A 16789-nucleotide genomic window follows, 5' to 3' on the forward strand; every position below is an offset into this window, starting at 1 on the left:
ACTCCATTTTATTCGTAGACTGTCCATCCATACCTATTTGTTATCGAGTTTTTCGAAATAATCTTTTAACTTCGGTATCTTGTTGAAGTAAAATGTAGGTTTCACTCGGGTTTCGTTCCCATTTAAATTTATTGAGTTGTATTGTTCGGATAAGATTTCTGGTCTTGAAGAAAAATAATTTTTGAAGACTCTCGTTGCTAAGTTAGCTGTTGTTCGTACTCTGTTATGATTTTATTGAAATATAATGCACAGAATAAGGGTAAAATGCATGAGTATTTTATAAAGTTCCAATATTAGTAACATTGACTGGTCTGTTGGTCTAGTGGATAGTAACCCGGAGGTCATGGGTTTCAGGAAAAATGTTTGTGTGATGAGACAAAATTCCATAAGAATTGGTCAAGCAGTTTCGGAAGTGTTCAATTTTGTACACCGTGACATGAGAATTTTATATATTAGATTTATGTATGTATTTAGAACTATATATCGTATATTATGTTTTTTGTCATAGAAGTTTTGCTTCATAAAGATTAGATGGTGCTGAGTAAAAGTTATGGAACAATAATATGTTATACTATTATATTAAGTAATATTAACGCACAAAAAAGTATTAAAACACTACACGAGGTTGGAATAGTTAATTGCTTACAAACATTTTGAAAGTAACTTTAATTAAAATACATTTCTAAACATCATAATTAAAATCTCTAATTGTATTTCCAACGAAAGCTGTTAATAAGGCTTTATTACATCCGCTCGGATCTTTATTAAAAACTAGGAGGAAACGTTTCAATTAATTACTATTGCTTTTATAAAAAAATCTTATATCGGTTAATTAATTCCTTTGATACAGCCAATAAACGCGTTTCATTATTCTTGTTTATGATGGAATGTGGGTAAAAAATGGGTGCCAGTCGCTGAGCTCCACGAGTTCGTTCGTGAGGTTTGGTGATTAAGGAGTTTGCTTCCCCTCAAACCGCAAGCAACTCGGTTTGCAGGTAAAAGAGTTATTAGCTTGAAAATGCCGTGTACACGTAATTGATTTGCTTTTGTTATTTGTAAATTATTTCTGAAGACTTCTTCGACGGATTCATTTGTCTTAGGTTCGTATTTTGTTTTCCTCAATTATATGGGGAAGTATGTCTTGGTGGCAGTTCGGGGAATCGTCCATATTTTGGTGGTTTACCTTGTATTTTATTAGGAAAAGCTTGTTTTATTGCTTCTTAGAATTATATCGGGAATTAGATCATATGTCTGTTACCGTATTAATTTTCCTTGTTTTGTTTATTGACGTCACTACCTAAATTTCTTAATTTGCTAAACCAATGTTATAAACGACATGCAGTTTAGTAAGTTTATTCTGTAATCGACTGTAAGAGTACATTTTCGGATATTTTTCTCAGTTTGGTGCGTAAAAACTTTGAACAAAATCATCTAAAAATGTCCTCCTTCAAAATATTGGTTATCATTTGTTTATATTTTTTGTTATATGCTGTACAACATACTAAATATTCGGTCGTAGATGTACTGTTATCTAAAAGCGAGCCATGCGGTGTTTGGTCGGCGGTTTACGTGGCCAATATGTCGGCAATGTTCGGTTCCGAGCCACTCTACGGCGAGTATCGGAGACTGCAGATGACTTTATCACGTTTTGTTTTGTTGTAACACTTTGTCTATCGTGAGTTTTTGATGAACAAAATATTTTTAAACGGTTTTTATTTGTTCTTTTGGGGTTGAACTAACGGATACTTTCTAAGCTAGTGGCGCCCAACGTGGGCGTGACTATGTCTGATATTATTTTTTTACCTTAAATTTTTACATGTTAACCTGGATTTCACTCTCAAAATCTTCATATCAGTATCTTTTATAATGACTAGATTGCTTCTTCAAATAAATAAACATAATGCGCAGGTACTTTGATTTGAAAAACATTCATCCATTTTTTTAGATTCGTACTAAGTCCAAACAACGTGGCTGTGTTTAGAATAGGTCACCCTCTCTCTTAGCGTCCATTTGGATAGTTAAAAGGGGGAAAACCTTTTCACAAAACACCCTACTCTGAGTCTGCCGTTGATCTTAAAGGTAAAGACAGCTAAAATAAAGAAACAACTTTTTGAAAACAAAAAATATACTCGGATTATTATTATAGTTACACTGCAACGGCTACATTTTCATACGCGATTAAAATAATTGTAAAAATCTGATGACCAAACCACAACAATGTAGCTCAGCCAATATTTATTCAAGCGATCTCTGAAGTTCGATTATTTCACCGCAACAAAAACAATGTAGCAAATGAGGTACAATAAATCCACGTTCGCATCGACGGGCTATCTATACAAGTACGGCTAACTAGCCCGCTCTTCCGCACACCAATGAATTATAGCCACTAACACAATTACACAGCAGTAATAACTTTGAGCGAGCAATAAATATAAGCGGAATTAATATAAGAGCGAATAAACATACATTCTGAGGACATACATATTGCATGAGAACGTACATTTCGTCTCTCAATGAAGACGCCAATTTCACACTTGACAGGCATTCCAATTACTTCCATTTAATATGAAATGGCAATATCAAGGTATATTGTGCTCATAGACTTTGTATTGCGTTGCAGTTATTGATTAATGGGACTCGAGATGAAGGCTACTATAACGTCCTGTTATTAGCTTTCGTGAAGTTTAATTGTTTTAATATTTAAATGTGAATATGAGTTTTCATACCACTTCAGAATACATATCTGTACTGATTTGATGTCGGCCGGTAAATAAATTTAATCTTCAAAATAACAATGGGCCCTTTACTTAACCAGTTTGACTCAAACGCTACTCGAGGCCAGTGCCCACAAACGGTCGTCGTGCTAAATATAATTTAAGGTAACTGATACTGTGTATAACTAAATAGTTCAGTCTTTTTTAACTGTTAGAAATTGAAACATTTAAAGTAGAATTATAATGCATTTTACTCTGTTTAAAATTGGAAGCTCGTGAAAGTCTTTAACACAAGTGTGTAACACAAAATTGTTATGGCAATTACAAATACGTGCCCGCATGCATTTTACATGAGCTCTCGTAAGCAGCTGGAAAAATCTGATAAAACCCAACGATGTAGCACATGGCCGCGCACTCGTGATGATACTACAAGTTTCCTCGAGAGCGGCGATTTATCACGTAAGCGGTGAGCTATAACCTAAATGTAAGAGCGATTGGATGCAGGTTCCGTCTGAATGATGCATGAGACGAGGCCAATGTCGCACATGTGAGCGCATTGCGCAGATGCCAACTGTACCAATATCAAGCTATCTGATACGTCTAATTTAATACGCTGCAACATGCGCCAACTAACGCGAACACATAACTCGGACGGTACATGTCATGTCCAATTGGAATGGTTATGCACGGATTATCGAGATACAACGCGTGCAGACGTACGACGCTAGGTGATAAAAATTTGCGAGCTTCCAGCCATCGACGCGACTTGAACTCGGCCCATAATCGTTGTTCGAAACGTCTAAAAATCCGTCGAACTTCCACTGCTGCGCTATTTGCCTCTTACATTTTATAATAACGGCAAAGTTGAACAGGAGTATGCTTCTTAAAAGTTTGTACTCGAGGCTCGGATAACGTTGCATCCCGCGGTGTTGGCACGGGTCCAGGGGACAGCGTAGTCAGGACGTCGTCGTTCTAAATTATTTTATTATTTCATGACGTTAGTAAAAACATTTAAGTGGTTCGCGTGAAGCACTAGTTTTTATTCAAACATGTTTATTTATACGCAGTCATATATTGCGAATACAATGTACATTCGAATAACGTTGAGTGCTCTCTGCTCCTGCCGTATTTCAAACATGCGAGTCAGTTACCGCCGCGAATATTATAAACTACGTTTTGAAGCAGTCCTATCAGTGGTATAACTTTCTCTGCTTATATAAAACCATTCGTGCGATATCACTTGTAGGGATTAATTCTCGATTTCGTCGAAGTTTCGCTTATGTATTATTCATGTAAGTTTCAGGCGACTGTGGTGTCGGTACTGTTTTGCGCGAAATTGTGGAAGGTTGGTTATCCCTGTAAAGTGTGATCAATATAATTTTAGTAAAATCCTGATGCCTAGTAACTAGTTATTATCATATTACTCTACTTAACTAAAGACCTTCAAAGAGGTTTGGAAGACAGTGCGATACACACGTGGCCATGTTAAAAATAAAACAGAATACCGCAGAATGTGATCCGAATCATTGCATGTGAAAATAGATGGCAATATAAGTCAACGACAACGCATAGCTTTCTCAAATTATAGATGTCAACGAAAAACTTGATGTGAAATACATGAAATTGCATGAAGCACGCCCACGCTCTGTTGACCATACTGTTCGTTTAAACACCATCAAAGTGTCGTTAAGTTCAACTGGCATGTCCAAAGTACGTCGCATCTGATATGCTCATAACTGGACACAAGTCTCATATTTCAAACGACCCAAAATGCAAGCCACTCCACAAACATCTTTCTTCAAAAATCCCAGCCGCCAAGTTTTCGTAAAAACTGTCGACGTCACAAGCGTTTTATTTAAATGCGGTTTTTGATATACGAATCTGGTACCGAGAAGAATAAGCGTGTCGTATTAGCATAATACTATACTTTCGAGTGAGATTTTGGCCAAAGTATCCAATACGTGCAGTGACATTAATCTAAATAAACGGTTGAACCCGGTTTGGGTGCTTTTGTGAATATTTTCGGGTTAGTTTATTACTTTGTTAACATCTACTGTTGAATTATGTATTTAGTTTAAAAGTATTAAGTGAATAATTAGGTTACGAAAATTTTCAAATGACTCTACTTTTCCCAAATTAAGAAATAGGTTTTCAAAACGCCATCTATTATCAATTTATGTAATTTGAAGCTAGCACGAAGGTGCAATTTTATTTGTAATATGTTGATTTGTCTATTTTTGATCGAGTGGATATTATTTATAGTCCCGATTCTCTTGTTCCTCATTCCTTACTCCCAATTAGTATAATTATGTTATATTTTTGATTTAGATAAGCAATTTTTGGTCTTCCTTCACAAGTTCAACCACTATCACCTTACTGGCCTTGAAAACTTTGAATTCCTATTATAACAAACTAATATAATTAACATTAACAACATACCAACAAAAACAATTCTTAGCCTATTGGGTAGTAACGATCTATGCATCGTCGAAACTTCCCGCGTAGAGTGCACTGCGCAATTGAATTTGCATAGCGCGATAACAGTTCCAACTTCCAATATCCGCCGGGGATAAGGCTGGCTGTACTGTACACAAGTATGTTTTAGATTATTAGCCATTATGTGCATGACCGTACATAAATGACTATAAATGGCTATGAATGTGTACCATGTTTTTCTCTTGTTTTCCTTTGTTTTTGTAGTTCAGTTGTTTATAGATGTGGGTGGTATGTGCAGACAGTAGTATAGGTAATAATGTTTTTGCTCTGATAGTTTTTGTAAAACAAACAAAGTGTATATATTGAAAGGCGTTACAGAGGAAGTTACACGTTACGAAGTTACATCAATCATTAACATTATTAAGATACGATATAAATTAATTACGACGTAGTTCAAATTTTAGAAGAAAATTTCACGATAAATTATAATAACTTATTTAGGTGCGATACCATGTTATTATAGAAAACACTCCTTTAACAAACTGAACCACACATTTTCATACATTTCTCTTCATTATTTTATCAGTATAGGCGTAAAATAATTGCATAAATGTTAATTTTCCCAACTAACCTAAACATTGTATTCGTATTTACGTTTAAGTATAGGCCCGCACGTTTGCGGTAGTTTTCACGGGTCGGTTGGCAGCGAGGCAGTAATTATCGACGTCAGTAAAACTACATGACCCCTGATTTAATTCGCCCGTAGCTAGTTAACAATCGGCAGTTTAATAAAAATACACAAAGCGTTCATAACAGCAGGCTGGAGTTAATTGCGAGCTTTATAGCCGTTAAAAGGTAGCTATATTGCTGTGGAATGTAAATGAGAAACTCGTAGGTCGGCTGGCGATAGAACGATCGATCTGAATGGTTTAGTGACCGTCGTCGCAGCAATAATTTTAGATAAATTCCCACTTCTGCTTACAATTGGCTATACATATTCAAGCGCTGTAGAAACAAAATATGGTATATAGATAGACAGATAGATAGATCTTTAGATAGACAGAATTATAGGTATGTATTGATAAGCAATTCTAAATACCAAGTTTTGGGTAAACTTTGCTAAATAAAATACCAACTATCCACAAGCGGTTGGAAACAGCTAGTTGAACTAGGAGCCAATTCCAATATATTTGGGAAAAGGCTCGCTCGCTAAGCTAATGATGACTGAAATGTTTAACTTCGATAAATGTTGTTCCAGTCGAGTATTTTGTGTACATTTCGAGAGCTGATATTGGAAAATGTTTTATTTAATTAACGTGTCAATGTTCACGTAATTTATTGTAAATTTTGGACGGGAATAAATAGTTTTGTAATTTCGGTTTGTTCTGATAATAACGGTGATTTTTGTAGGTACAAAACTATACTTTATAGATTATTTATGTGCTATAGTTACGTGTGTTTCGGTAACGTATGTTTGCCTGAAGCCACAAAATATTTTCCAATCTTCCAACAGCGTCCAATATCGTGAGTACCAAAATATTTTTCCGATTACTTGATCTCACATACGAGCAATTCCACTAATGCTTGGAATTACATCCAGAGCACTATGTCCAACGGATAATTTGAGAGATCGTCGAAAGCGCTGGAATTCTCTTGGCCTAGGACGTGATTCGCATTCTCCTCCGTAGGGAATTCTAGGCAATGAGCCTCCACACTCGGCCTGCAACTCGAATACGCTTGAGGAAATTTGCCAAAATATTTTGTGCATCTTCAGCTTTTTAATTTGGCTCGCAACGGAGCTTAACACAAGACGGTCCAAGTTTAATTTACGACCTAAGAAATTAAAGTGTAACTCGGCGTTGGAATTGTTAAATGTTGGCCGAATACGTTTTTGATAATTACCTCTGTCATGATTTTCGTTAGTGTGAATGTCGGCGCTAAATGTTTGAAATGTCCATTAGGGGAATAGTGTAATTGTGTTCAACAGACAAATTAATGTATTCATATTATAAATGTTACGGTTAAAACCAGTGTTGTGAACTGATGCGAATATTCTTATAAATTTTATTATAACACGATTTAGAAACTTTTAAAGATTCATTCAGAGTGGTTGAAGAGTATGAATAAAATAGCTGCGGCATCTTACCAGACATGTAAAGATTTACAGGCTTCCGAGTAGCGACACCAAGCTTACCCGCAATATACGGACAGGCTTACATATTTCATGGCTCCATGCTTTTACCGCCAAACACAATACGTCTAAAAGTCTTAAATAAAAGAATGGCTTTTGTTGTGAGGTACTGGGCGAGTAGCGTTGCGGAGCGGTCACGTGGACGGGGTATACTGGGATAATTCGGCCGGCGTCGGTCCCCCGCGACCGTAGTACTCAGAACGTGACCTGTATTGCAATCCGACAACTTATATTAAAAAGGACGTCGTTGATGAAGAAGTTCCAAGTGTCATTGCTTGTTTTCGAAAGTTGCAGCGGGCTTCAATGATGGATTGTGCAAGTTAATACTATTCTGAAGTTTTAACTAGAAGGTTTCACGTTTCCTGAAACCGGAGATTTTCCTGTAAGTTGTTGTTTTTTTTTTATAAAGTGGTTACAGAAGTTTTTATTTTTTTTAACCTTTCTAACAAGTTGACTAGGTATAGATGTCGGGGATTAGATTTCAAATTATGCAAAATTGAGGTCCGGAGTTTGAGCATTGCCCTGATGTTATTATCCTCCCAGAACTCAATTATGCTTCGGTAAATGGAGTAGTACGAAGTTGCGTAAGTTTTATAACATTGTTAAATTACGTATTTTATTTTTTTAATCCAGTAATGTTTTTAGTTCTTTCAGTTATACTAGAATATATGGAATAAGAATTAGATCCGATAACTACAAGAATATTTATTAAAAAAACGGCTCCCATGCGAACAAATTTCATTCTTGTTTCAAGGAGGGTTTCACAAACAAAATATTCACATAGACTCAAAACAAGCATTTGTACGAGTAGATTACAAAAATGCTTGTATAGAAATCGAAACTATGACTGGTCGCTCAGTGTTTATTTAACACTTAGTTTTAAAAGATACAAAGAGAGCTTAAACATGCAATATCTGATGTATCGATCATTCTTAGTAAAAGGTTTGGATAAATTATAAGCAATTTAGGATTAACACCATCTTTAGATTGAGTAGCAGATGCGGCTTAAGTTACATTATAAGTAACGAATTTCTTGTTTGCTATACATATATCACTTCTAGGTTACATAATGTTTAACGAAACTAAAATAGGGTTTGTTCGCAATATAATCTGTATTAGAATACCAGCCTACATCGTCCCACTGCTGAGCACAGGCTTCTCCAAGGAGTCAAGGCTTGATTACCGGCGATTGGCGATTTCTGATATTTTTTATTCTATATTTAATATACGGGTTTCCTCGGGATGTTTCCCTTCACTGTATGAATTAGAATAAAAAATAAATATGTTATGACTTTATAAAAGTTAATTTTCATTGAGTGAAAAGTTTGCGATCGAACATTAAACGATTTTTCACCAATGTTGCCTATTAAACACAAGAAGGCCATAATATGGCGACACGCTCACTGTATTATATCGTCGAGACATCATATCTCAAGACTTTATGCAAATATCACCTCTTATTAAATACCGCACTGATTGCGTCGTAAACTCAGATTTTACGTCTTAGCCTTCATAAATCCCATACCCGCAGTACCGTACGACAATAAAGCACAAATCTATTAAAAACATAAAATTGTTTCTCAAAATTCTATACAAGGACAAAGGTAATGTGGGTATAACAGTAACCCTTTTACGTTTAAAGCTCAAATACCATAAAAGTATCGAACGTCGTAAAATTGATCCCAGTAATAAAATTACATACCGTAAAGGGCGAAAATGAAATATTGTGTTGATATTTCTATGAAAAACATTCATTGTTTTAAATCGATTGGTGTGCAAAACATTCAATTTGAGTGTAAACATTTTAGATTGTTGGCGAGAGTATTAGGTTTGCATTCACTAGAGTGGAGCTTTTAGGTCATGATATTTGTGGTGAAAGTAAAAAAAAAAGTATAAAACAAAAATGAATTGGTGCCTTGTATATATTAAGCTTAAGGGAATATTTTTTTGCAAATGTCAATAAAATAATTTTCCATTGATTCATATTTTGTTTGGCTAACAATGAATACGTTTATCACTTACTTTTAAAAAGGTTACAATTCAAAGGCAAAAATTAAAAACGCAACCTCTCATTTAGGTATTTGAATCCCTCACTCAAAAATGTCACGTTACAACGCACCATAAGGCAAATCACCCAAATCCAAAGTGTGTTTAAAATTCAGTCCGAACTAAAATTGCCTTTGTTATTTTCACATGTAGGCAAAACTAAAAAATATACTGAATCGATTATCTAAACCAACATCAGATTGTCGGTTTCGTTTTTACATATTTTTGTTTCAAAAAGGTTACATTGGAAATATGGAATTCTAGGTTAGTTTAGGTGATATGAAAAATTTAATGGAAACACGGAAAAATATTTCGCGATTTATTTTTTACGTGACTGAAATCTGAACGATTTGATACTAATCAGAGGTACACTGTTTAGAATAGCAAACAGTCGACTGTTTTTTTTTTTCCTTTATTGAAACATATCTATCTATCAAATAGTTTTAATCATTTAATTTTGTTTTTTAACATTGCAATAGTTAGCCCCGTTACCCTAGTGACATTTTTTCAATCGTTAACGTCAGTGGGAAGTCAAGTTCAAATGTGCATCATTAATGAAAGATCAAAGTTACGTGACTTATCGAAACGATATGTCTGACTTTAATGACTGTCCAAATGTTGGAATTTTGCAACTCAATTTTGAGGCACTTCCCGATAAGCTAGCAGGCTGAAATTTTCAGAGTAGCTTCAAACCAGATGACAATGTAAATTACAACTATAAAATAGGCTGACCCGATCATCATCACCATCATCGGCCTAGCCTTTTCCCTGCCAAGTATGTTGGGGTCGGTTACCAGTCCAACCGGTTTCAGCTAAGTACCTGCGTTTTACAAGGAGCGACTGACCCGATATTGATGAAAATTGAATGGAGGGACATTTAAAAACGTGGGTGATTAGATTTTTTTAATCTATTAATTTTTATAGGTACTTGCATGAATTGATTCATACTTATATGTAGATCCAAATTGCCCAAGTCAAGGACTCCAGTTGGGTACGACACTAATCAAGAAATCCTGATAAATACGGACTAGTAACTGTTGCATCTTTTAAGTAGTAAATTGTTTTACCTAAAATTCATTGAGTAGGCAATGTTAGTCAGAGATCAGGTGGCCTCTCGATTCAGCTTTCAATGCAAGTGTCTGACTTGAGTTGCCTTGTGTATAAAAGGCCTTTACCTACCAAGGTTACGAGGTCTTCCTTTTTTTTTTTTTTTTATTTAGGCGGGGCAATCCTCATGGACACCCACTCCCTCGGGGGAGGAAATGGGTAGTGTCAGACTTTTACTGACTAAACCTGAACCGCCGTGCTACGTCATCCGCGTTTTTGTGTCGGTGTATGGCAATGCGTTGCAATCCTTCATACACCGACCGCGGGCTTCCACCGGCCAGTACTGTGGGCCGGTAGGTCACTTTCTTGTGTTGTGTGGGTTGTGTGGAGGCCGACGTGTAAAGAGCGTCGGCCTCCTCGCCTCATATTGGGACCGCATCCATAGCACCGAATGTGGCCCCCCGCCGTGGGTTACGAGGTCTTCCTGTATTCTCTAAATGTTTCACAGCATCGCAGACACCTCTTATACTCACCCACTCTCACAACGGGTTATCAATTCTAGATTCAGATAAAATATACAGATAGTGTACGAACTACATGAAAGCATAGCCTGCATCAAATTAACTACTTAGTAAATATATATCACACTAGCTGTCCCGGAAAACATTGTTTTGCCGTACAAATGATTTCTAGGTAATAAAAAACGGGCTTTCAAAAATAGACATTGTCGTATTCACAGACCTACCTAATACGCCCAAAAAAAGGTCATGAGAATCGGTCGAGCCGTTTCAGAGGAGTTCAATTTTTTACGGCGTGACGCGAGAATTTTATATAATAGAATATTATAGTTTGGTACTTCAGAACACCACGTTTTGTTTCCCAATGTTTTGTATTGTCGCACAGCCCAGTGTTCACATTTTTCTCAGCGCAAACCATTATGTAGATTTCAATTCCATTCAGAGAAGATTTATAATTTACAAGATTTCCATTTTGTAGGATTTTACTTTCCTTTATTGATGTAACATTTTTTGTTTCTTCCAGGCATTCTATTTTGGTTAAGGTAGGTAGGTATTTTTTTTTTCGTTGTTATGTTGTTACTCGTTTATTAGTCTTTTGAAATGATGTGTGGTGATGTGTATAAATGGTATAACTGGTATAACTGGGGTTAACCGAATAATATAAGAACCTGTAATTCTCTCGTCTGTTGTGGTCAGCTTAGTGAAGGTATATAGTAATTAGTTGATTTCATATTAAAGAAATAAATATAATGAGATTGTCAAAAAGCTTACATTTTTTTTGTCTTTTGTTTGTTCATCCTTCTGACAAAGGCAGTATCTCACGAGATGTGAGAGATGGTGAGTTGAAATTTTCAAGATAAAAAACCGAGAAGCAAATAGAAATCGAAGTTAAGCCGTTGAAACGGTCAACAATTTAATCGTCACCGGATGGGTGACGAGACAAAAATATAATAATAGTGAAATAGAAAAGTATGGACCGAAATCTTCCACACGAGCTATTTAAATTTTGTTCAGACGAATTATGTTTATTCACAAAGTATGTTTTTCACGCAGGTAGGTATTAAAGCGTTTGGATGGCGGTTCTAGATACCCAATTAGTTTTAGCCTCAATGGATTTGTGCTTGTTATTTTCGGCGTATTCAAAAGTAAAACCAAAAATATTTGTGTTTGTATTTGATCATTTTAACCATTTGCTACGATCACTCTAATTTAAACTAGTATTCCCAGTTTTCAGATTATTTCTATGTGAAAAACTTAAGGCGATAGCAACTTGGCTACCTAACCATTATTGCATAACGAAACTTCAGCTGTTTATTTTCCCTAGGATAGTAAATTTCTTCAGCTATTATAGTGAAATTCATTTAAGACAAGCAAAGAAAGAGTCTGCGATGAAGCCGGATATCCGGATTTAAGAGCCAAGGAAACATGGTCGGGATGTGGAGAGGTTTAAGCACTTAAGTAGATTTCCATTTATATTTTCCCTTTTTATTTATGAAAAGCATTTTATCATTGCTCTGTAGGATGGATGAAGCTTAAAGGTGATTCAAAATTGTTATTGTCGTTCCCGATTTAGAGTACAATGTTTTTTGAGGTAGGATTTTTTTCGCTTGATTATTTGTTTTTTTAAATGACGGCTATTGATTTATTGTACAGTATTAATTAGGTTTTATTTGAGGAATTTATGGATTAATTCTTAATCCAGATATAGGACAAACAAAACTGAATAAAGTTATTTGTACACTGGCAAGGTTCCAGTTTTACATTGTATGATGTTACAAGAAGAATTTTTCAATTTGGACCAGTAGTTCCCGAGATAAGCGCGTTCAAACAAACAAACTCTTCAGCTTTATATATTAGTATAGATTTATGAACATCACTCTAAACATGGACTTACCTTGCTTAGAGTGTAATACTACATATTACGGAACTATTTTTTTTCCATTGACACAAGATAAATTAGAATTCCAATTAAACCGCGAATGTATAAATTCAATGAAACTGTTCTGACACAATCATGAAGTTTCAAAGTACAACTTACGAAATATTCCAATTACGAAGCCTCCGCGTTTCAATTTGTGCAAGTTTCGTCCGTACAGTATTAAAGTAAGATTCGCCCGGTCCTCACATAAAACCGGTTGTAATGTGACGGAGTTCGCGACAACCCGGTCCGCCGCAGCTGCTCCGGGTAATGCCCCTTACTCTTATACTATCCAGTTTATCTGCAGACCCTCTGCGACACGACTCCACCCTGATTTATATATGAAAAGTCTCAATTTATTGTATACCCAGCTTCGGTAGTTAATAGCTCAGGATATTCTGGGGTTAGCCGCGTGGTCAAATTAATGAGTGTGGGACAAACAGCCGAATGTGAACGCTTTGTTTTTGTCTGTTACGGATCAATTGTAATGCAAATCAATTTGAAACTAATTTGGTGATGATAAGATTCAAATTCCGATGTCATTCGGCTTTGTACCTAAAAAGTGGCTTCTGTGGCTAAATAAAAATAATAAGATTTCACGTATCGCAAAGACGATGTTTATTTCCTTCACTTCCTTTCCAATTCTGAAGAATTTTCAGTTTCCAAACAACTACTTAAATTTTAAAGTGTGAAGTACAAAATGGTTTTTTTTCCAAACTTAGTTCATGTATGAGTATTTTTCACATTTCCAAAAACTAAAATGTGAAAACTTACGTGGTCAAAAAATACTAGGAACGTTATTTTTTGCCTGAGAGGTTCAATATTTTTTCCATATATAGGTGTCCAAGTAAATACTTACACAGACCAATAAGTGCGATGTCCGAGTGATATTTTCAATTTGCACCGTGGTCGGACTTGTGATTCCATTTCGAGGGAATGAAATATTATACGGCTTGAGTTCAGGGCCCTGACCCATGTCAAATCAGCATTCGCAGGTATGCCACGAATTATTTACGGCCAACTCACTGCTATGAAAATTTTTATCGCGACGATAAATCTTTATTAGCTAAGTTGGAGGAATTTTTCCGGGTGTTGGACGAATAACCCTACATATTTGGCCTGGATTTCACTTTTTGTAGTTTTTATTTGCGGCAAATGAGATATTTACTTTGCATTAAGGATCCCCTAAGTTTTGGTGACCTGTTTACTGAGAATTATGTATGACGTAAGTTCTTGGAAGTTATATTGATTTTCTATTGAAGTACGGTCGGGGGTGTCAAGTGCTCTTATCGGATGAAAGGGTCTATGCTAGCAAACGACAGTGAATGTCGTAAAAAGATGAATCCGAATACCATCATACTATCCTTCGGTACAGCTATAAACACTTAATTGCGTTCCGTCGGCATTCAATGCTGAACCTCATTTACATTTGCACGTTTTTTTTCAGATTTTTGTACAAATTCTTAACTGAAATATTCAAAAATAGAATATCATAGTTTTTCTCGCAGAAATGTGACAAGTCTTATGCATTATAGTTTAGGCTGCATCGTATCTATAGACTTCAACAACAGAGGAAACGTTACGTATCAAAGGAAAACCTTGGGGCTCTTCAAGACACAGGAGCCTTGATCAGTGGGAGGTGGATTTAAACGAGAACACCCTTGTAATCTTCGGCATACAGGAGATCACTAACGTGTTGTCCCCCGCAACTTAAGATACATCTGTGCTGTTTGTAGAACATGGGACATGTCGGGCAAATTGCCGCATTCTCGGCCCATGAATATTGTATGAGTTGCCCGGACTGCGATCACTTCATCATAACGCTTGAGGGATGGCAACGCATGCCTGTATCCTATTTATCTAGGATGGGCTTATTGACTGCCTGAATATGCATAGCAAGCCTTTCAGCTTGGGTTGGATTAATGCTTGTCTCGTTATTTGAACACTATAATCTTGGGATTAGTTTGATTAATATACAGACATTTACTAGGGCACAATGATAGTGAATTCCGGATCAGAAAAAATATTGTATTTTGTTCTACTGTCGCCAAACGGAAGACAGCGAATTTCGTGATCAATGTTCATATCTTCTTTATTCGAGGAGACATTTCCTAAGCAAAGGTATATTTGTAGACTGCAATTAAAACAAAATTATACTAAAAAATGGAACAATCAAAATTCCAATTAAAGTTTGAGTTTTGGACCCTTATCATTATCAGTTCTAATTTCTACCTTGTCTTAAAAAAAATTCATGCATAATTTAGTAACAGTACACTACTTTTCCTTCCTTACACTTAATACTTATAACACGAACTACAAAAAAAAATTAAAGTACTCGAACCAAACAATGTTTAATAAACATGAATCAGAATAGCAATTACAATACCAATGATATCACAGAGATGATAATAAAATACAAAACAATCAGTAAACATCAAATCATAAGAAGTCTGCTACTTAGCATTCTCGGAACAGAGCTTAGTAGGTATATTTCACGGGACGAAATTATAATCTTGACACCGAACCGCCTTCATTGATATTGAAGGATGATATCTATAATAACCATAGATATAATATTGTCAAAGTCTTGGAAATTAGCTGGGGAGCGTTATAGGGTGAAGGGCCTTTTTATATCAGCTTATGAAGTGAGGGATTGCGTGAGGAAAATTTGAAAGTGAGTACCATTGTATACAGATGTGAATTCAATGATAAGCAATTTGAACATCAGAAAGATTCCTATCGTGATTTTTTGTGGAGATTAAAATCATGCTGAAAAAAATCACGGTAAAAAAAGTTGTTCTTGAACCGGATGGTCTAAATTTTAGACTTAAAAAATTGTTTACTCAGAGGAAAACAAAGGAAAAGGTAGATATTTATTTTATTTGTAATCGATTGGATTCAAGGATTTGGAATCTTGATTTAACATTTGGAAGAATAAATTGTCTCTTCGTTTGATGAACAAAAGGCTTTGGAAATAAGGTCTCATTCTGTCGAAACCATAAAAAACCTAATACAATCCCGTATAGGCACATACTTATTGTCGATAAAGTACAGTCACAAAGATAAATTGCGTCATGTCGATACTGATCGAAAAGCGAAAAGGCTTTGTGACGAAGAGATTTTCCTATTTCGCTTTTCTCGATAACTGTATCAAAATATCGTGTATTCTTGGCGTTGTCTTAATGTTAGAGGATTGTAGGATTTCTAAGAAGGGTGAACGAGTGTCATGACCATCTGTCGCTATTCCAGCGATAAGTTATTTGGAGGAGATATTCATGCATGGAGACCCAACTCCTATAAGTTTATGGCGAACCTTCATGGTGAGAGTATAATCTTTTAAGAGTTATTAAAGGGAGTAAGCCCAAACATCACAGGTTTAGTCGCATGTGCGTGCTTGCAGTGTTGTTGGTAGATATTCTATTGCTGGCGTTGCATATCAATTGACGTGGAGTTGAGAACGGTTAAAAGACTATTAAATGAGTAATCGAAATTCCTTTGGACGCCATTTCCACAAAATACAGAGTGCAAATTGATTGGCCAATTCATGATCTGCTCCGATATACAAAGCGCAACAAAAAAATTGCACCAAATTTCTTCAATAACCTTGTATTTTGGCTCTACATTACATGTATTATACTAATTTTGACACTGTTTTAATTTAAAATGATAATAACAAAAATATGATACCTACATATCTATCTATCCTAGATACCCAAATTATGATACGATCTATTTTAAGAAAGGCAAAACTTTTCCTTGTGTTGAAACTTTCATTAAATTATATTTAACTGCTGAAACTGTAGAGCCTTGCGGCAACTTTCAGTTAGGGTTAGTTCGTTTCTAGCAAGTTACTTTTGCGAAACATCCCTGAAATTTTGTACTTGTGCCCTAAAACGTGTACGTGTATAACATATACATT

This window comes from Trichoplusia ni, chromosome 8, assembly GCF_003590095.1.
Source record: "Trichoplusia ni isolate ovarian cell line Hi5 chromosome 8, tn1, whole genome shotgun sequence".
In the NCBI taxonomy this organism is placed as follows: Eukaryota; Metazoa; Arthropoda; class Insecta; order Lepidoptera; family Noctuidae; genus Trichoplusia; species Trichoplusia ni.